Source organism: Salmo trutta, chromosome 3 (assembly GCF_901001165.1).
Source record: "Salmo trutta chromosome 3, fSalTru1.1, whole genome shotgun sequence".
NCBI classification, from domain to species: domain Eukaryota; kingdom Metazoa; phylum Chordata; class Actinopteri; order Salmoniformes; family Salmonidae; genus Salmo; species Salmo trutta.
The window spans coordinates 67,235,699-67,257,149 of record NC_042959.1 but is presented as its reverse complement, the minus strand read 5'-3'; the positions used below and the strand labels follow the sequence as shown (position 1 = coordinate 67,257,149).

Here is a 21,451-nt window from a genome sequence, read left to right as displayed (position 1 = left end):
AAGATCAGCATGCAGATGATGTAAGTTAGTGCTTCAAAGTCCCTGCGATAAGGTTAGCAATAAACTGAAGTCCAAACTGAACAGAACTACACTCTCTTCTACCATTGTCTTAAATATATTTAATGGTCTCGATGCAAAAGCTAAATTGTCACAAGGGAACTTTTATTTATTTATTTTATTTCACCTTTATTTAACCCGGGTAGCAAAGATTATAGCAAACACCACTGAAACGGAATTGGTGCTCGCTAGCTTTGCAAATTCAGCTATTGTTGGAAGCCAGCCAATATGAAACAAACTATTAAAATTACAAAAGGTTGCAGCATATGTTGTGTAAATGGTGAACTCATACAGCTGTCAACTCTTGTCATTTTAATCCATTTCACATTTGCTAGCTACCTTTTAGATCGAAGCCCAAATAGAATGATAAAAGATAAGATGATAGAAGCCCATCTCCTACTGTAAATAACCTACACACTGTGTGTGTGTGTAGCCAGCCAGCCAGCCAGGTACAAAAATGGCAGAAAAATAAAAGACGGACATCAGAGTATTTTTCAGTACACCAAAACGCAAAGTAAGAACCCTAGTAGCCTAATATCTCAAAGACTAGTTGATAAAATGTTCATAAGAAAGAAATGAAATTCTAATGGAAATGTTTCACAATGATGTCATTAGGCAGAGCAGGCAACAGATGGCACACAGACAGCAGAGTTGGGGACAGATAGGCAGGGACAGACTGGCAGAGACAGGGAGTCTCAGGTAAGTTTGTTGAGTCTTTGTTTGGCAACATTATGAAAGGTTCTCCATTTTTTTTGACTTGTAAAATAGGAACATAATTGGAAAATGCCATGGATACCCCCACTCTCAACTTAAACTGGTGACTGAACTAAGATTTGTTAAAGGCAATGGTATTGCTGTTGTGATTAGTTGTGTAGTTTTGGGTACCGGTAGTTAGGAGTACGGCAAACACCTTATTTCTTTGGTTCCTCAATATACATTTACCATATTACAATGTAGGCTATGTGTTACAGCACTACTTTTGGTGTCCCCCTCAGGAATTGCTCTTGAGAAAATTTCATGTAATTGTTCCCTCCAAAGTTGATATCAGATTTTCGCCCCTGACTCAGACCACTAAGTCCTAGCAAAAGTATTGCTTGAGAAACAGTTTTTTTGCTAAAAAAAACATTTTTGTTTATTTTTGACCATTTTAATGGAAATCTATTACATTAAGGTTAATACCCAGATATTATTTGATATTGATATAAAAACGGCTGTATTGGATCTTTAACCAATGTCAGATTCTGATGGATCATGAATGTTCATTTTCTTCACCCACAAAATTATTTTTAGACACCTTCCTTACTGCCTTTCTTTGGCTTGTTTCTTAAACGTCACATTTTCCCTCCAGTCCAGGTTGTCCATCTGCAGCAAACCCATTTTGTGCTTCATCATACCTGTGAATTACAGGAGGCTGCTGAGGGGCTCATAATAATGGTTGGAACGGAGCAAATGGAATGGCATCGAACACCTGAAAACCATGTGTTTGATACCATTCCAGTGATTCCACTCCAGTCATTACTAGTGGTGGGAAAAGTACTCAATTGTCATACTTTGGTAAAAGTAAACATACCTTTAATAGAAAATGACTCAAGTAAAAGTGAAAGTCATCCAGTAAAATACTACTTGAGAAAAGACTAAAAGTATTTGGTTTTAAATATACTTAAGTATCAAAAGTAAATGGAATTGCTAAAATGTACTTAAGTATCAAAAGTATAAGTATAAATCATTCCAACCTAATTATACTAAGCAAACTAGACGTTTTTTTTAATTTTTATTGACGGATAGACAGGGGCAAACTCCAACACTCAGACATAATTTACAAACAAAGCATTTGTGTTTAGTGAGTCTGCCATATCAGAGGCAGTAGGGATGACCAGGGCTGTTCTCTTGATAAGTGTGTGAATTGGACCATTCTCCTGTCAAAATGTAACGACTACTTTTGGGTGCCGAGGAGTAAAAAGTACATTATTTTCTTTAGGAATGTAGTGAAGTAAAGGTAAAAGTTGCCAAAAATACAAATAGTAAAGTACAGATACCCCCAAAAAACTACTTACGTAGTACTTTAAAGTATTTTTACTTAAGTACTTTACACTACAGGTCCTTACCACAAGCCCTTTCTCCCCAATTAAGGTGCCACCAACTCCTGTGCTGTGAATATCAATGGATTACATTCGTGGTCAAGTGCTTGTAAAATAAATCTATTTGGTTTGCTAAGTATTATAGTGTATTAAGACATTAGCAAAAATATATTTTGATATATCCAAATGCAACAATATAACATGTAATGTTCAAAATATAATCTATTTTACATTTCAACATCAATTTTTATAAAGTAATACATTGCATAATATATATTCTAAGAGTAGCGTATGTTTTCTTCCTCATTACACATTTGACAATACAGTGTATCCTACATAGAGATAAATCAATTTTATTCTCAAATCAGGCCATAGGATGCATACCTCCTACATTAGGAATGTGTAATTCACCACAACAAGCTATGTATGAGGTGTTTCCACATTTACCAAACACCGGTCAAAAGTTTTAGAACACCTACTCATTCAAGGGTTTTCTTAACCTTTACTATTTTCTACATTGTAGAATAATAGTTAAGACATCAAAACTATGAAATAACAAATATGGAATCATAGTAACCAAAAAAGTGTTAAACAAATCAAAATATATTTTATATTTGAGATTCTTCTAATAGCCACCCTTTGCCTTGATGACCGCTTTGCACACTCTTGGCATTCTCTCAACCAGATTCATGAGGTAGTCACCTGGAATGCATTTCAATTAACAGGTGTGCCTTGTTAAAAGTTCATTTGTGGAATTTCTTTCCTTCTTTAAGCCAAACAGTTGTGTTGTGACAAGGTAGGGGGTATACAGAAGATAGCTTTATTTGGTAAAACACCAAGTCCACATTATGACAAGAACAGCTCAAATAAGCAAAGAGAAATGACAGTCCATCATTACTTTAAATCATGAAGGTCAGTCAATATGGAACATTTCAAGAACTTTGAAAGTTTCTTCAAGTGCAGTTGCAAAAACCATCAAGCGCTATGATGAAACTAGCTCTCATGAGGAACACAATAGGAATGGAAGACCCAGAGTTACCTCTGCTGCAGAAGATAAGTTCATTAGAGTTACCAGCCTCAGAAATTGCAGGCCAAATAAATGCTTCACAGAGTTCAAGTAACAGACACATCTCAACATCAACTGTTCAGAGGAGACTGTGCAAATCAGGCCTTCATGGTCGAATTGCTGCAAAGAAACCACTACTAAAGGGCACCAATAAGAAGAAGAGACTTGCTTGGGCCAAGAAACAAGAGCAATGGACATTAGACTGGAGGAAATTTGTCCTTTGGTCTGGAGTCCAAATTTGAGATTTTTGGTTCCAACCACCGTGTCTTTGTGAGACGCGGTGTCGGTGAACGGATGATCTCCGCAAGTGTATTTCCCACCGTAAAGCATGGAGGAGGAGGTGTTATGGTGTGGGGGTGCTTTGCTGGTGACACTGTCTGTGATTTATTTTGAATTCAAGGCACACTTAGCCAGCATGGCTAACACAGCATTCTGCAGCGATACGCCATCTCATCTGGTTTGGGTTTAGTGGGATTATGATTTGTTTTTCAACAGGACAATGAACCAACACACCTACAGGCTGTGTGAGGGCTATTTGACCAAGAAGGAGAGTGATGGAGTGCTGCATCAGATGACCTGGCCTCCACAATCCCCGAACCTCAACCAAATTGAGATGGTTTGGGATGAGTCGGACCGCAGAATGAAGGAAAAGCAGCCAACAAGTGCTCAGCATATGTGGAAACTCCTTCAAGACTGCTGGAAAAGCATTCCAGGTGTTGCTGGTTGAGAGAATGCCAAGAGTGTCCAAAGCCATCATCAACGCAAAGAGTTGCTATTTGAAGAATCTCAAATATAAAATATATTTTGATTTGTTTAACACTTCTTTGGTTACTATATGATGCCATATGTGTTATTTCATGTTTTTTTTGTCTTCACTATTATTCTACAATGTAGAAAATAGTCAAATTAAGAAAAACCCTTGAATGAGTAGGTTTTCTAAAACTTTTCACCGGTAGTGGACAAGCTTGCAGGTCTTTGGGGGAGGAATTTGGAAATTCTACTGCACGGGAACTTCAACTCTCTATATATTTTATGATGAAATGGGTGTATGAATTATACGATTAATTTCCAATGTATCGTACAGTCTGAATGGAAATAATATTTACACAATAAAATACTCAAATAATTTGCAAAGATAATCAAATAAATGACAAGATACATAGATGTAGTTGTTCACATGTGTCCTGCTTTATTATTGGAATAATGATGCAAAAACTAATTCACAATTGTACTTAAACACTTTCACTCACAAACTACCACCACACAATGAAAACATAACATTCGTTCCGTAACGAATAACAAATAAAAAGTCCTTTGATGAGTTTTAATAAAAGTATATAATATAAAGTGAAATAAACGCAGCACAGAGGGATGCCAACAAAGCGTACTGATACTAAGACTGAGACTAACATCAAAATCCATTTTCAATTTAATCCCAGACAAAGGAATAGACCCAGCCTTTCATTTGTCATGCTTTTACATAAACCGGAACACATTTCATTATGATTGATTATTCATTTCATGCTATTCCCATCCACTAGCGGTTCTGGGAATCCTAGTCCTAGTGTGCAGACACACAGAAACTGTCATAGGGCAAGTCAATACAATACAACTCTACTTTAATCACAATTGAGAATTAAACAATGGTGGTTATGCTTCGGACGATGCTCAAATGTTGCTCTTATGCCCCAGATACACAGTGGAATATTTAGTTTATTTTTAATTAACTTCGACTAGTCTGTTTTTGAAAGACACATCCTCCACTAGTCTCGGCATGCATTTTTAATCTGTCCTCCTGTGATCTGCTGCTGTGCCTTGCTGCCGGTGAGGGAGAGGGCTGGGCTCCGGGGCTTCGGTGCTGCGGACAGTGGGGTGTGACCCTGGTGTTGGGAAGAAGCCGTGTCTGGCACTATAGCGGCCTGATTCACAACACCAGCTGTCCTGCCCCACCAGAAGTCAGAGCTGGCTAGAGCTGTTCCTCCTGAGGCCCTGCATCCTCCTGCGTGGATCCTACAGCTCTCAGGGGCTGATCCACAGAGAACCTGGAAGTCTGATAAAAACAACAGCATCATTATTCATTCATTCATCCATCAGTATTACAGTTATTATTACAGTAAACACTCATTCCTATTCAGTGTCATTCAGTTCATTTTTTTATTTTATTTCACCTTTATTTAACCAGGTAGGCCAGTTGAGAACAAGTTCTCATTTACAACTGCGACCTGGCCAAGATAAAGCAAAGCAGTGCGACAAAAACAACAACACAGAGTTACACATAAACAAACGTACAGTCAATAACACAATAGAAAAATCTATGTACAGTGTGTGCCAATGTAGTAAGATTAGGGAGGTAAGGCAATAAATAGGCCATAGAGGAAAAATAATTACAATAAAGTTTAGGTTAGAATGTATCACCACTTTAATAAACTGCTAACATGGCTACAAATGCAATGTCTAAACAATAAATACTTATCCAAATCTAGAGTGTAGTATTGGGTGTGAGTAGGTTCAGGTAAATTAGGGGCAGTCTTCAGATGTGGCAGATACTGTACCAACATGCAGAGTGGAGCAGAGGTTTCTATTTTAGAGTCTGGAAGTGTATTGAGGTCAAGTCAGAGATAGATGGAGCAGAGAATAACTGAGGACCACGACTGTAGTTCTCTATCCACCTCTGTTGACACTGGGTTTGGGATGGGGTGGACAAGTAAAATGATTGGGAGGGAGAGGTTTCACATAATGTGCAAATGTCCATTTATTTAGAGTGAAGTTTAGAAATCCAACTAGAGACATTTGACTCAATTAAAGAGGCACTCCTGCTATTTTGGAACTTTTCCTGTTGAAAAACAATATCCTATGTATAAATACAGTAATGTACACACACAGACACACAAATATTTTTTGGAGCAAAATTGTGTTTTTTCGACACAACTGAAAACTTCAAGATGGTCTGATGGTGCCCTCTGATGTCATCGCCCTCCCCCCTAGTGTGGGGGAACAATAGAGGAGTAATAGAGAACAGATGAGAAAGCCCCCCCCCACCCCACTTGTGCCATGTCATGATACCTGGACCACATATTGAGATGTACCTTTTGCTAAGTTAATCAGGTGATAAATGAGGGTAAAAGGAGACTGGACTGCCACTTTAACGATGAGGGAGGTTATGCTACACAGGAAATGAGAATGAGAGACATCATCCAAAATCGCAGCAGACCCATTACAGAGAGATTTGGATAAGCTTTTTTGTCTGTGCTAATTTAATGATTCCCAGAGGAAGGTTTGGCTAACTGGCCTGGTTGTTATGCGGAGACAGAGATGGAGAGAGACAGAGAGACGGAGACAGAGAGAGACGGGAGAGCGTACAGGAAAGAGAAAACATCTTGTGAATCATAGCTCCACCATCTCAGCCAACTGTGTTAAAGGAGCTAAGCCTCTGCAGCCTGTCTGACACCACACTGTGTGACAGAGGTCAGAAAGAGGACAGAGGTGCTGAGGCCATACTTAACTGGAACTTCCAGCGTGGAGCCAGAGCAGTAAAACAATGGCTCTTATTGGCTGCTGCCTCAGTGACTGTGGATAAAGACTGAGGCTATGTCCCAAATGGCACCCTATGTAGTAGTGCTCATACAGCTCTCGTCAAAAGTAGTGCGATATATAGGGCTTAGGGTGCCATTTGGGATGCAGCTTGGGCAGATCGAGGGGACATCTTAAAAGGGCAAAGTGACCACAGTGATTGATATATTGTTGCTCTGACTTTAATTCCATCCCACCATACAACTTAATCTCTTCTTGATAGACAGGCACAAACCATCAACAGATACATTCCATGATCCTCCTCAATGGATGCCATTTTGTGAAAACATGGTTGACATATTAATATGAAACTCACTCTAAAAGCCATTAAAATACACTTCAAGTTGTAAGTGAGAAGAGCATATTAACGGTGTCAGAGAGAGAGAGAGAGAGAGAGAGAGAGAGAGAGAGAGATACTGGTAGGTAGCTGCATTTGAAGCTGCCACGGTTTGGGGGCCAAACACCTTTACCACTGTTATCTGTAATGCGACTTTATTAATCTGCAGTTTGTCCTCTCCCCTGGACATATTCCATCACTGGAGGGTCAAGTCCAGCTAATTCCTCCACAGTTGAACATGCCACACAGCATAATATCCCAGCAATACCTTTCTGCCCAATCCTGTTCTATCCTCTCTGTTGCCCTTTCTGGTTAATCTAATTGCGACAAAGCCCACATAAGGGCTTTTGTGCCAAGAACTTCTTTATGGTTTAAAATTAAACGGCTTGGGCACCCAGTTTTTGGATGGCAGCCAGTGTCCTTCAGACAAAGAATGTCAGTGTGCTTAATAGGCAGAAAAGCTCTCCCCTGTCCCGAAAAAAAAGCAGCCACCACACGCCTCAGTACTGCGCATGTCTGCTCCCACTACTTTCTGTCAAGGCAACAATGAGAGCAGATACATCTGAACTGCACCATAGTGTGAAAGGTCATTTTGGACAGGCCTGTTAACATACACACTTCCATTTCTGTACAGGCAAGTTAAAGACAGATATTCCTTTCAAAAAAGCTTTTTTTTTGGGGGGGGGGTACTTAATGACCTGATTTAGATTTTCTCAAGTTCTGGAAGTGGCCAGAATTGACCATAGTTTCTAGAAGCTCTGGTCCAGAGCGTTAAGTCCAACTTGCTGAAGGCTCAACATCAGAAAGCTGCACGTAATGCCCTGGACCAGAGCTAAGGTTCCAGCTGAGAACAAAGAAGATTACTTATTCCTGCTATTCTCATATAAAATATGATCATTTCCCAAATAGCCAAGCCAAGCATCATTTCACACACAAGGGGCCATCACTATTTCTGACACCTCCATATTGTCTGAACAAATCTATTTCCTTTTCATCAGATCTCTATGTAATCTACATTCAGTGATGTCATGTCCTTTGTACTGTGCTGTATTCCATTCTGTGGATTCCATGATTGGATTCCATTCTGGGGGAGTCCCGTCGGCACAGCAACATGCCTCCTTGACATTTCCGTCGGATAGTTCCGGAATCATTTTGCGTGTCCCCCATTCATTACAATATTTGCTGAGCAGAAACCCTTGAAATCACTGCTCCAATGTGGCCGAAAGCACCTGCATTCCCTTTGGAGAAATTCAGGATCAATACATTCTCAAGTCCAAGATGCTTATCCCACTCACAAGCTAAGAAAAGTGTCTTACAGACCCCATAATGATATACTGTAGTGTGGCACAGTACCAGTACAAGTGTCCATGTGTAACGGCTAAACCAGTCATTTGAGGTAAAAAAATCTAGAAATAAAAACAATGCCAATTCAAGCAAAAAAATAGGAGACCTTCCTTGGAGTGAAGACCCTTTGACAAGCAATTAAGGACTTGCTCGTTGTCTTGCTTGGGCTATTTCCTAAACGCAGGCATTAGTTAGCATTAATAGCTTCTCACGGTAATTAAACCTCCCTTCTAAATGATCCTGGTGCCAGACCAGACCATGTGCAGTGTGTCCCCTGTGTCTCCAGACAAGCCCAGCCTACCCCACCCATCCTCCCACCTCGGGCCACATTTCCCTCCCTCTGGCCTGGCTTTGTGCTGATGGACGAGCCCATCCCTCACGGTCCTCCCAGACAGCTGTGCTTAGCCTGCAGAATGGAGAGAGAGACTTTGGGACTTTGCTTACTGGATGAAAGCAAGCATTTGTTTCCTAATGGAACCTTCAGCCCTCCCGGAAGATCAATTATATTCTGTACACCCAGAAATAAGTCATTGGCATCATCCTCGTCTTGGTAATTGATCTCTTTCTGAGGGTATGGCATCCCTGGCTGTGTCTGGGGTTTTTGTTTTAGCACAGACTGGCTGCTGTGTGATACAGTGTTCAGGTAATAGGGGACATGTCGATGGTATTGTATCTAATAATAACATTTGCAAATCTGTAAGATTGCACAGTTAGTATCAAATTCTATGAATGTGGAAATTCCCCTCACTGATAATATCTCCTGTATTATGGGAAATGCATCATCCTAATCAATCTGAAATGGTTTTGCCTTTCCTTTGCATTTCCATTTCCAAATACTAAGAGAAAAAGCCCAAACAAATTCAACAGAAACTTGTTTTGGCCTGCTAGACGGAAGGGGAAATATCAACTGCAATTTTTGAGAAGACAGACAGACAGACTGGCAGACAGACATGTCTTATCATGGATGCAGCAGCTGTCAGGAACAGCCCAGGTAACAGAAAGGCATCATCTCATCAGCCTTCCCAGAGCCTGTCAATCCTGCACAATGGACTGATTGACATATCCCTTACTGTATATACGGCAACCTTTCCTATAAGCCTAACTTAAAACAACACTATTTCAGTATGACAGTATATTTCTTTCCTTCCTTCCTTAACTCGACATCGGAAAGATGAACATTTGTTTTCATGCTTCACTCCTAAACTGAACATGAAGTGAAATGAGAGAGAGAGAGAGAGAGAGAAGAAGAAGAAGGAAGGATATGTAATGAGAGTGTTTACGAGAGGTTCCTGTCCATTGGTGGAAGGCAGTCTGCTCATTAAGCTATAGGGAGAACAGAGAAGGCAGTCTGCTCATTAAACTATAGGGAGAACAGAGAAGGCAGTCTGCTCATTAAGCTATAGGGAGAACAGAGAAGGCAGTCTGCTCATTAAACTATAGGGAGAACAGAGAAGGCAGTCTGCTCATTAAGCTATAGGGAGAACAGAGAAGGCAGTCTGCTCATTAAACTATAGAGAGAACAGAGAAGGCAGTCTGCTCATTAAACTATAGAGAGAACAGAGAAGGCTGCTTATTAAGCTATAGGGAGAACAGAGAAGGCAGTCTGCTCATTAATCTATAGGGAGAACAGAGAAGGCAGTCTGCTCATTAAGCTATAGGCAGAACAGAGAAGGCAGTCTGCTCATTAAACTATAGGGAGAACAGAGAAGGCAGTCTGCTCATTAAACTATAGGGAGAACAGAGAAGGCAGTCTGCTCATTAAGCTATAGGGAGAACAGAGAAGGCAGTCTGCTCATTAAACTATAAGGAGAACAGAGAAAGCAGTCTGCTCATTAAACTATAGAGAGAACAGAGAAGGCTGCTTATTAAGTTATAGGCAGAACAGAGAAGGCAGTCTGCTCATTAATCTATAGGGAGAACAGAGAAGGCAGTCTGTTCATTAAACTATAGGGAGAACAGAGAAGGCAGTCTGCTCATTAATCTATAGGGAGAACAGAGAAGGCAGTCTGCTCATTAAACTATAGGGAGAACAGAGAAGGCAGTCTGCTCATTAATCTTTAGGGAGAACAGAGAAGGCAGTCTGCTCATTGAACTATAGGGAGAACAGAGACGGCAGTCTGCTCATTAAGCTATAGGGAGAACAGAGAAGGCAGTCTGCTCATTAAACTATAGGGAGAACAGAGAAGGCAGTCTGTTCATTAAACTATAGGGAGAACAGAGAAGGCAGTCTGCTCATTAAACTATAGGGAGAACAGAAACGGCAGTCTGCTCATTAAGCTATAGGGAGAACAGAGAAGGCAGTCTGCTCATTAAACTATAGGGAGAAGTGTGTGTGATGATCGAGCCACTGGTCTGGATCTTTCTGCATGGATTCATTCGTTTCTCTGTGGGACACACATACACACACACTTCTGATGATATTATGGTTCCCAGACTGCCACAAAACACATGGCTAACAGTGACAGACAGTCCTCTCTGGAGCTCTGTCCTCCATCCCTCTCCTGTCCCTCATTCCTCTCTGACACGATATCATTATGGACCGATTTTATACATATCTAATATACTCCATTGGCATCTGTAACATCCCAGGCAACATCCCAACAGACAGTAGCACTGAACAGTAAAAGGAGCCTTCTTTGTGCTACAGCTGCAGAGGGTGTTGGATGTATGTACACGGCTGCCTGCTACTCGACTGTGATGGTATTTCACTGAGTGTTTGGCAGGTGTGGCACTGCAGCATTGCTGAAGGAAACAGCTGTTCTCCACAGACAGACAGACAGAATAACAGACAGACAGAATAACACACACACAGGCATACATACCCCTGAGCCACCATGGCTTTATAGGAGTAGAGGTAAATAGGCCAGTTCATGTGGTTAATAGATGGTAGTAGGGTTAAACAGTGGAAGACAGGCCAGTTCATGTGGTTAATAGATGGTAGTAGTGGTAAACAGTGGAAGACAGGCCAGTTCATGTGGTTAATAGATGGTAGTAGGGGTAAACAGTGGAAGACAGGCCAGTTCATGTGGTTAATAGATGGTAGTAGGGGTAAACAGTGGAAGGTAGACCAGTACATGTGGTTAATAGATGGTAGTAGTGGTAAACAGTGGAAGACAGGCCAGTTCATGTGGTTAATAGATGGTAGTAGTGGTAAACAGTAGAAGACAGGCTAGTACATGTGGTTAATAGATGGTAGTAGTGGTAAACAGTGGAAGACAGGCCAGTTCATGTGGTTAATAGATGGTAGTAGGGGTAAACAGTGGAAGGTAGACCAGTACATGTGGTTAATAGATGGTAGTAGTGGTAAACAGTGGAAGACAGGCCAGTTCATGTGGTTAATAGATGGTAGTAGTGGTAAACAGTGGAAGGTGGACCAGTTCATGTGGTTAATAGATGGTAGTAGGGGTAAACAGTGGTAGGTGGACCAGTTCATGTGGTTAATAGATGGTAGTAGGGGTAAACAGTGGAAGACAGGCCAGTTCATGTGGTTAATAGATGGTAGTAGTGGTAAACAGTGGAAGGTGGACCAGTTCATGTGGTTAATAGATGGTAGTAGGGGTAAACAGTGGAAGACAGGCCAGTTCATGTGGTTAATAGATGGTAGTAGTGGTAAACAGTGGAAGGTGGACCAGTTCATGTGGTTAATAGATGGTAGTAGGGGTAAACAGTGGAAGACAGGCCAGTTCATGTGGTTAATAGATGGTAGTAGTGGTAAACAGTGGAAGGTGGACCAGTTCATGTGGTTAATAGATGGTAGTAGTGGTAAACAGTGGAAGACAGGCCAGTTCATGTGGTTAATAGATGGTAGTAGTGGTAAACAGTGGAAGACAGGCCAGTTAATGTGGTTAATAGATGGTAGTAGTGGTAAACAGTGGAAGACAGGCCAGTTCATGTGGTTAATAGATGGTAGTAGGGGTAAACAGTGGAAGACAGGCCAGTTCATGTGGTTAATAGATGGTAGTAGGGGTAAACAGTGGAACGTGGACCAGTTCATGTGGTTAATAGATGGTAGTAGGGGTAAACAGTGGAAGACAGACCAGTTAATGTGGTTAATAGATGGTAGTAGTGGTAAACAGTGGAAGGTGGACCAGTTCATGTGGTTAATAGATGGTAGTAGGGGTAAACAGTGGAAGGTGGACAAGTCCATGTGGTTAATAGATGGTAGTAGTGGTAAACAGTGGAAGACAGGCCAGTACATGTGGTTAATAGATGGTAGTAGGGGTAAACAGTGGAAGACAGGCCAGTTCATGTGGTTAATAGATGGTAGTAGGGGTAAACAGTGGAAGACAGGCCAGTTCATGTGGTTAATAGATGGTAGTAGGGGTAAACAGTGGAAGACAGGCCAGTTCATGTGGTTAATAGATGGTAGTAGTGGTAAACAGTGGAAGGTGGACCAGTTCATGTGGTTAATAGATGGTAGTAGGGGTAAACAGTGGAAGACTGGCCAGTTCATGTGGTTAATAGATGGTAGTAGGGGTAAACAGTGGAAGAGAGGCCAGTTCATGTGGTTAATAGATGGTAGTAGTGGAAGACAGACCAGTTCATGTGGTTAATAGATGGTAGTAGTGGTAAACAGTGGAAGACAGACCAGTTCATGTGGTTAATAGATGGTAGTAGTGGAAGACAGGCCAGTTTATGTGGTTAATAGATGGTAGTAGGGGTAAACAGTGGAACGTGGACCAGTTCATGTGGTTAATATATGGTAGTAGTGGTAAACAGTGGAAGGTGGACCAGTTAATGTGGTTAATAGATGGTAGTAGTGGAAGACAGGCCAGTTCATGTGGTTAATAGATGGTAGTAGTGGTAAACAGTGGAAGACAGGCCAGTTCATGTGGTTAATATATGGTAGTAGGGGTAAACAGTGGAAGACAGGCCAGTTCATGTGGTTAATAGATGGTAGTAGGGGTAAACAGTGGAAGACAGACCAGTTCATGTGGTTAATAGATGGTAGTAGTGGTAAACAGTGGAAGACAGGCCAGTTCATGTGGTTAATAGATGGTAGTAGTGGTAAACAGTGGAAGACAGGCCAGTTCATGTGGTTAATAGATGGTAGTAGGGGTAAACAGTGGAAGACAGGCCAGTTCATGTGGTTAATATATGGTAGTAGTGGAAGAGAGGCCAGTTCATGTGGTTAATAGATGGTAGTAGTGGAAGACAGGCCAGTTCATGTGGTTAATAGATGGTAGTAGTGGAAGACAGGCCAGTTCATGTGGTTAATAGATGGTAGTAGGGGTAAACAGTGGAAGACAGGCCAGTTCATGTGGTTAATAGATGGTAGTAGTGGTAAACAGTGGAAGACATGCCAGTTCATGTGGTTAATAGATGGTAGTAGTGGTAAACAGTGAAAGGTGGACCAGTTCATGTGGTTAATAGATGGTAGTAGGGGTAAACAGTGGTAGACAGGCCAGTTCATGTGGTTAATAGATGGTAGTAGTGGTAAACAGTGGAAGGTGGACCAGTTCATGTGGTTAATAGATGGTAGTAGGGGTAAACAGTGGAAGGTGGACCAGTTCATGTGGTTAATAGATGGTAGTAGGGGTAAACAGTGGAAGACAGACCAGTTCATGTGGTTAATAGATGGTAGTAGTGGTAAACAGTGGAAGGTGGACCAGTTCATGTGGTTAATAGATGGTAGTAGTGGTAAACAGTGGAAGACAGGCCAGTTCATGTGGTTAATAGATGGTAGTAGGGGTAAACAGTGGAAGGCGGGCCAGTTCATGTGGTTAATAGATGGTAGTAGTGGTAAACAGTGGAAGGTGGACCAGTTCATGTGGTTAATAAATGGTAGTATGGGTAAACAGTGGAAGGTGGACCAGTTCATGTGGTTAATAGATGGTAGTAGGGGTAAACAGTGGAAGGTGGACCAGTTCATGTGGTTAATAGATGGTAGTAGGGGTAAACAGTGGAAGACAGGCCAGTTCATGTGGATAATAGATGGTAGTAGGGGTAAACAGTGGAAGACAGGCCAGTTCATGTGGTTAATAGATGGTAGTAGTGGTAAACAGTGGAAGACAGGCCAGTTCATGTGGTTAATAGATGGTAGTAGTGGAAGACAGGCCATTTCATGTGGTTAATAGATGGTAGTAGGGGTAAACAGTGGAAGGCGGACCAGTTCATGTGGTTAATAAATGGTAGTATGGGTAAACAGTGGAAGACATGCCAGTTCATGTGGTTAATAGATGGTAGTAGTGGTAAACAGTGGAAGACAGGCCAGTTCATGTGGTTAATAGATGGTAGTAGTGGTAAACAGTGGAAGACAGGCCAGTTCATGTGGTTAATAGATGGTAGTAGGGGTAAACAGTGGAAGGTGGACCAGTTCATGTGGTTAATAGATGGTAGTAGTGGTAAACAGTGGAAGACAGGCCAGTTCATGTGGTTAATAGATGGTAGTAGGGGTAAACAGTGGAAGGTGGACCAGTTCATGTGGTTAATAGATGGTAGTAGTGGTAAACAGTGGAAGACAGGCCTTGACTAAAACAGGAAGGATGAATGTCATTACAGGATATCAAGAGAGAGTAAATGAACATGTGACTTCTCTCTTCCTGCAACACCATCCTCCTCCCCCAGCTAGCTGTGCTAAATATTTCTCTGTGTATCTCTCCGAAATTGAGACGTCATTTACAAAATGGAGAGCTGACGGTAATGCATTACTAATACCAATAAAGGATTGCTTTTCTTAATTCGTTTCACGTGAACTTGGTACCCTTCTACTGTCTGAAAAGCAGGTCCTTTTCCCTCCCTTCTAAAATAATTGAATCCAACGCGAACACCTTCAGGCTAAACTGTGAAAGTAGTTAGAGTCATGTCTTGGTTTCTGATCATGATCAGATCTGTAATGAAGCAGAACATGCCATTTGCCTTATTGGGTAATGTGAGGATGTGCTCTTGTTTTATTTTCCACAGTATCAGAACAACACAAGGGAGAGGAATTAACATCTACTAATTAGACCATTATAACAAAATATTATCATTGTGGACCCCAGGAAGAGTAGTTACTGCTTCTGCAAAAGCTAACGGGGATCCAAATAAACAAATAAATAAACAAATACCATGTCACAGGCGTGGAAATGAGTAGACCAAGGCGCAGCGTGTATAGTGCTCATATTTAAACTTTTAATGAAGACACTCGAACCAAAACAATAAAACGGCTGACAACAGTTCCGTAAGGTACACTGACAAAACGGAAAACAACTACCCACAAACAACAAAGGAAAAACAGGCTGCCTAAGTATGGCTTCCAATCAGAGACAACGATAGACACCTGCCTCTGATTGGAAACCATACCCGGCCAAAACATAGAACACAAAACATAGAATGCCCACCCACCTATCACACCCTGGCCTTGCTAAACAGAGAAAACACAGCTCTCTTAGGTCAGAGCATGACATACCAATTACATTGAACATCTTCAATGTTTTACATAACAAGGTCGGCACTTTTCACATGACATAAATTAATGTGCAACACAATGACATAAAATCCCATTTCGTACAGGTACCTATGGAATAAATGGAATTGGACAGCATATTGCACATTTCATTATTTCAGTCAGAACTTATGTATTATGGGAAATCAATATGAATCTAGAATAACTACAGCACAAAATCAAAGAATGACTATACGGTGTATGTATGAACTCCACAAAAATACACTGTCCCATGTAGACACATGCCTGGGTTTTACTGTACTTGATAACCAATTATGCCTTTGTAGATCTAGTTAAAAATATCTATGTGGATTCTGGACATGATACAATGCTTTTCCCCCGGGGCTATAAAGGGCTGTTTGCTTTATTTCACCAGTTAAACTTGAATATAGGAGCGCTGCCAACCCGCTGAGGGAATTAGGCAGACTGAAATGCAGAGTGGTGCTGCTGAATGGGCAGATTGGCAGGCCTACCCTTCTACTCTACTCTAACAAGTCCACACAATGAACACATGACCAGCCCCATTACCCACCGAGCTACAGTGGAGAGACAGGGAGGCAGGGGCTGAAGATGAAAGAGATTTCATAAGCCCATCCGCTGTCTATTATTGGCCACTTGTAATTGATCCCTATACCAGTCAAGCCATCTCACAATAGTGATTTTGAACATAGGCCTACTAATGTCTACTCATAATGATGTGAAGTTGTTATAATGAAATATGTTTCTGTAGGATATGATCTACATTGTAATGGTACAGGATACATCTATCTACATTGTAATGGTACAGGATACATCTATCTACATTGTAATGGTACAGGATACATCTATCTACATTGTAATGGTACAGGATACATCTATCTACATTGTAATGGTATAGGATACATCTATCTACATTGTAATGGTACAGGATACATCTATCTACATTGTAATGGTACAGGATACATCTATCTACATTGTAATGGTACAGGATACATCTATTTACATTGTAATGGTACAGGATACATCTATCTACATTGTAATGGTACAGGATACATCTATCTACATTGTAATGGTACAGGATACATCTATCTACATTGTAATGGTACAGGATACATCTATCTACATTGTAATGGTACAGGATACATCTATCTACATTGTAATGGTACAGGATACATCTATCTACATTGTAATGGTACAGGATACATCTATCTACATTGTAATGGTACAGGATACATCTATCTACATTGTAATGGTACAGGATACATCTATCTACATTGTGATGGTACAGGATACATCTATCTACATTGTAATGGTACAGGATACATCTATCTACATTGTAATGGTACAGGATACATCTATCTACATTGTAATGGTACAGGATACATCTATCTACATTGTAATGGTATAGGATACATCTATCTACATTGTAATGGTACAGGATACATCTATCTACATTGTAATGGTACTGGATACATCTATCTACATTGTAATGGTACAGGATACATCTATCTACATTGTAATGGTATAGGATACATCTATCTACATTGTGATGGTACAGGATACATCTATCTACATTTTAGTATTTTGAATTTGACTCCATCATTCTATTTTGACTACGAACTAGTTTTAGCTGTAGTACACTTCGCTAGCACACAGTGTTGTTTAGGAGAGAGGATATTTTATTTCCAATGTATTTTTTTCTATAGGTTGTTGAGTCGGTATTCAGTCGTGTTAAGCGACTCCAGTTGAATAAGGAAAGGCTGAAATAAATGCAGTAGATAACAGTGGAAGGGAAATGACCTTGACTTGATTGGCATCAAATTATTGTAACGTTTGATCTTCTTCTCACTGTCACGATCGTCGTAAGAACTGGACCAAGGCTCAGCGTACGTAGTGTTTCACATCTTTATTATAAAGTGAAACTTCAGCAAATACAAAACAATAAACGAACAAACGAAACGTGACGTTCTGGAGTGCTCACAGGCAACTACACAAAAACAAAACAAGATCCCACAAAACACAGTGGGGAAATGGCTGCCTAAATATGATCCCCAATCAGAGTCAATGATAAACAGCTGCCTCTGATTGGGAACCATACCAGGCCAACATAGAAATAGAATAACCTAGATTACCCACCCTAGTCACACCCCGACCTAACCAACATAGAGAATAAAAGGCTCTCTATGGTCAGGGCGTGACAGTACCCCCCCCCCCCCAAAGGTGCGGACTCCGGCTGCAAAACCTGACTCAATAGGGGAGGGTCCGGGTGGGCATCTAGCATCGGTGGCGGCTCCGGTACGGGGCAAAGTACCCACTCCGCTCGCGGATCTGCCGGCATCGGTGGCAGCTCTGGTGCGGGACTTTGCCCCCGCCCAGACCACGGGTCCGGCCATGGAGCCGGGTAGAACGCCTTGCCCGGACTGGGCCTCGGCGCAGAGGAAGGCCACGGCCATGGAGCTGGGTTGGAGGCCGCACCCGGACTGGGCACCGGCGCCGAGGAATGCTCCGGCTATGGAGCGGGACTGGACGCCGTGCCTGGACTGGACATCGGCGCAGAGGAAGGCTCCTGCCAAGGAGCGGGACTGGACACCGGCGCAGAGGAAGGCTCCGGCCTTGGAGCTGGACTGAACACCGTGCCTGGACTGGGCATCGGCGCAGAGGAAGGCTCCGGCCTTGGAGCTGGACTGGACACCGTACCCGGACTGGGCACCGGCGCAAAGGAGGGCTCCGGCCTGTGGACCCTCGTAGGAGGTTCCGGACTGTGGACCGTCGTAGGAGATTCCGGACTGTGGACCATCGTAGGAGGTTCCGGACTGGGGACCATCGCAGTAGGTTCCGGACTGGGGACCGTCGCCGGAAGCTCTGGACTGGGGACCGTCGCCGGTAGCTCTGGACTGGGGACCGTCGCCAGTAGCTCTGGACTGGGGACCGTCGCCGGAAGCTCTGGACTGTTGATGCGCACTGGAGGCCTAGTGCGTGGAGCCGGTACAGGTGGCACCGGACCGGTGACACGCACTTCAGGGCGAGTGCGGGGAGCAGGGACAGGACATGCCGGACTGGGGAGGTGCACTGGAGGCCTGATGTGTGGGACCGGCACAGGTTGCACCGGACTGGTGACACGCTCTTCAGGGCGAGTGCGAGGAGCTGGCACAGGACGTACTGGGCTGTGGAGGCCCACTGGAAACCTGGTGCGTAGAGCCGGCACAAATTGTACCGGAACGATGACACACTTCGTACGGCGAGTGTGGGGAGCTGGCACAGGACGTACTGGGCTGTGGAGGTGCACTGGAGACCTGGTGCATAGAGCCGGCACACATGGTACCGGAACGATGACACACTTCGCACGGCGAGTGCGGGGAGCTGGCACAGGACGTACTGGGCTGTGGAGGCGCACTGGAGACCTGGTGCATAGAGCCGGCACACATGGTACCGGAACGATGACACACTTCGCACGGCGAGTGCGGGGAGCTGGCACAGGACGTACAGGGCTGTGGAGGCGTACTGGAGACCTGGTGCGTGGAGCCGCACAGGTTTTACCAGACGGCTAGCACGCTCCTCAGGACGAGTATGGAGAGCTAACTCAGGTGGCATCAAACAGATAACACGCTCCTTAGAGCAAATGTCGTGCATCATACACCAACACAACAACTGTCTCATTTCTCTCTCCTCCAAATTCTCCATCAACTCACTGACGGTCTCTGACTCTCTCTGTTCACTCTCCTCCAATTTCTCCCTCTTCTCCCAGATTGGCTCTGGTTCGGTCCTCGGCTCCGTCGACCACCCCGTGTGCCCCCCCAATTATTATTTTTTGGGCTGTCCTTTGGGCTTTCTTTGTGGCCGCGAACCCCGGCGTCGTCACTGTCCTCCCTTATCACCTTGCGTCTGCTTCCAAGGAAGGCTTTCGTGTCCCTCCATGATTTCCTCCCATGTCCAGGATATCTTCTCCTCCTTGATCTCCTCCCAAGCCCTGGATACCTTCTCCTCCTGGGCACGCTGCTTGGTCCTGTTGTGGTGGGATCTTCTGTCACGATCGCCGTAAGAACTGGACCAAGGCGCAGCGTACGTAGCGTTCCACATCTTTATTATAAAGTGAAACTTCAGCAAATACAAAACAATAAATGAACAAACAAAACGTGACGTTCTGGAGTGCTCACAGGCAACTACACAAAAACAAAACAAGATCCCACAAAACACAGTGGGGAAATGGCTGCCTAAATATGATCCCCAATCAGAGACAACGATAAACAGCTGCCTCTGATTGGGAACCATTCCAGGCCAACATAGAAATAGAATAACTTAGATTACCCACCCTAGTCACACCCCGACCTAACCAACATAGAGAATAAAAGGCTCTCTATGGTCAGGGCGTGACACTCACATACATTACAGTAAAAACCAAAGGGTTGGTTCACTCGTACGGAGCAATCAATCTGGTTCATTACACTGATTCAAGTAGGTTTGTTATTAAAAATATATATATATATTTTTCTGTGAAATGTAGGTATGATGAAGTAGCTCTTTTTAGCAAGTTTTATAGCAAAATGTCCTGAATTGAAATAATTACTATTGTGATGAAAAATTCAGAACGAATGATACACACTTCTCTGCAACAATATCTCTGAATACATTTGTATGAAAAAAGGATGTATTCTGGAACCTTTCATTTAGCTGCTACATTTTGCTTCAATTCCAAACCCATAGACACAATAAATTACTACCTGTAACGCCCTGGCCATAGAGAGGGGTTTTTGTTCTTTATTTTGGTTAGGCCAGGGTGTTACATTGGGTGGGCGTTCTATGTTCCTTTTTCTATGTTTTTGTATTTCTTTGTTTTGGGTCGTGTGTGGCTCCCAATCAGGCACAGCTGAAGCTCGTTGTTGCTGATTGGGAGTCACACATAAGGAGCATGTTTTTCCTTTGGGTTTTGTGGGTAATTGTTTCTGTTAGTGTTTGCATCTGACAGGACTGTTTTGGCTGTCAGTTTTCTTGTTTTTTGTATAGTGTTCACGTTGTTCAATTAAAATCATGATGAACACTAACTCCGCTGCACCTTGGTCTACTCTCTCTTCAGACAGCCGTTACACTACCATACATTTCATGAAGCAGAAGGCATAGAGGGTTATTTACTGTAGGATTGACTAGCCATTCGTTCTCATTAGTAAGTGAAAGAAGTCACCGCACTTTTAATGCAAATTCGTACAGATCCCTAATGGCCATAGACATAGAATTCTATAGTGAGAACAGCAGAGGTGTTAGAAAGATGACAAACCTCTGACGCCACGTCAGTCCTCCTGGCTTTGAGAGAGACATCAGGACAGCATACCATTCAGTGGTGATGAAAGCCCTGCAGACTGTAAAAAGAAGAAGACAGACATTTTTGTAATGTGCATAAATATCGCTGTTCTGTTGTGTGAAGGCATCACTGTGATATACAGTATATAGAACCATTTAACAAACACACACACGCACAGTATGCACACACAGACAGAGACAGAGACAGAGACAGAGACAGACAGACAGACAGACAGACAGACAGACAGACAGACAGACAGACAGACAGACAGACAGACAGACAGACAGACAGACAGACAGAC

General features: G+C 42.6%; 1 long non-coding RNA gene across 1 annotated transcript; it reads right to left on the bottom strand.

The window, feature by feature from the left end:
- Positions 1-4,365: 4,365 nt before the first annotated feature.
- LOC115185022 (uncharacterized) lies at positions 4,366-21,251 on the bottom strand. Its single transcript, XR_003874724.1, has 2 exons — positions 21,127-21,251; positions 4,366-5,251 (listed from the first exon to the last, which is right to left on the bottom strand). It is a non-coding gene; the product is annotated as an uncharacterized LOC115185022 (long non-coding RNA).
- Positions 21,252-21,451: the final 200 nt, after the last annotated feature.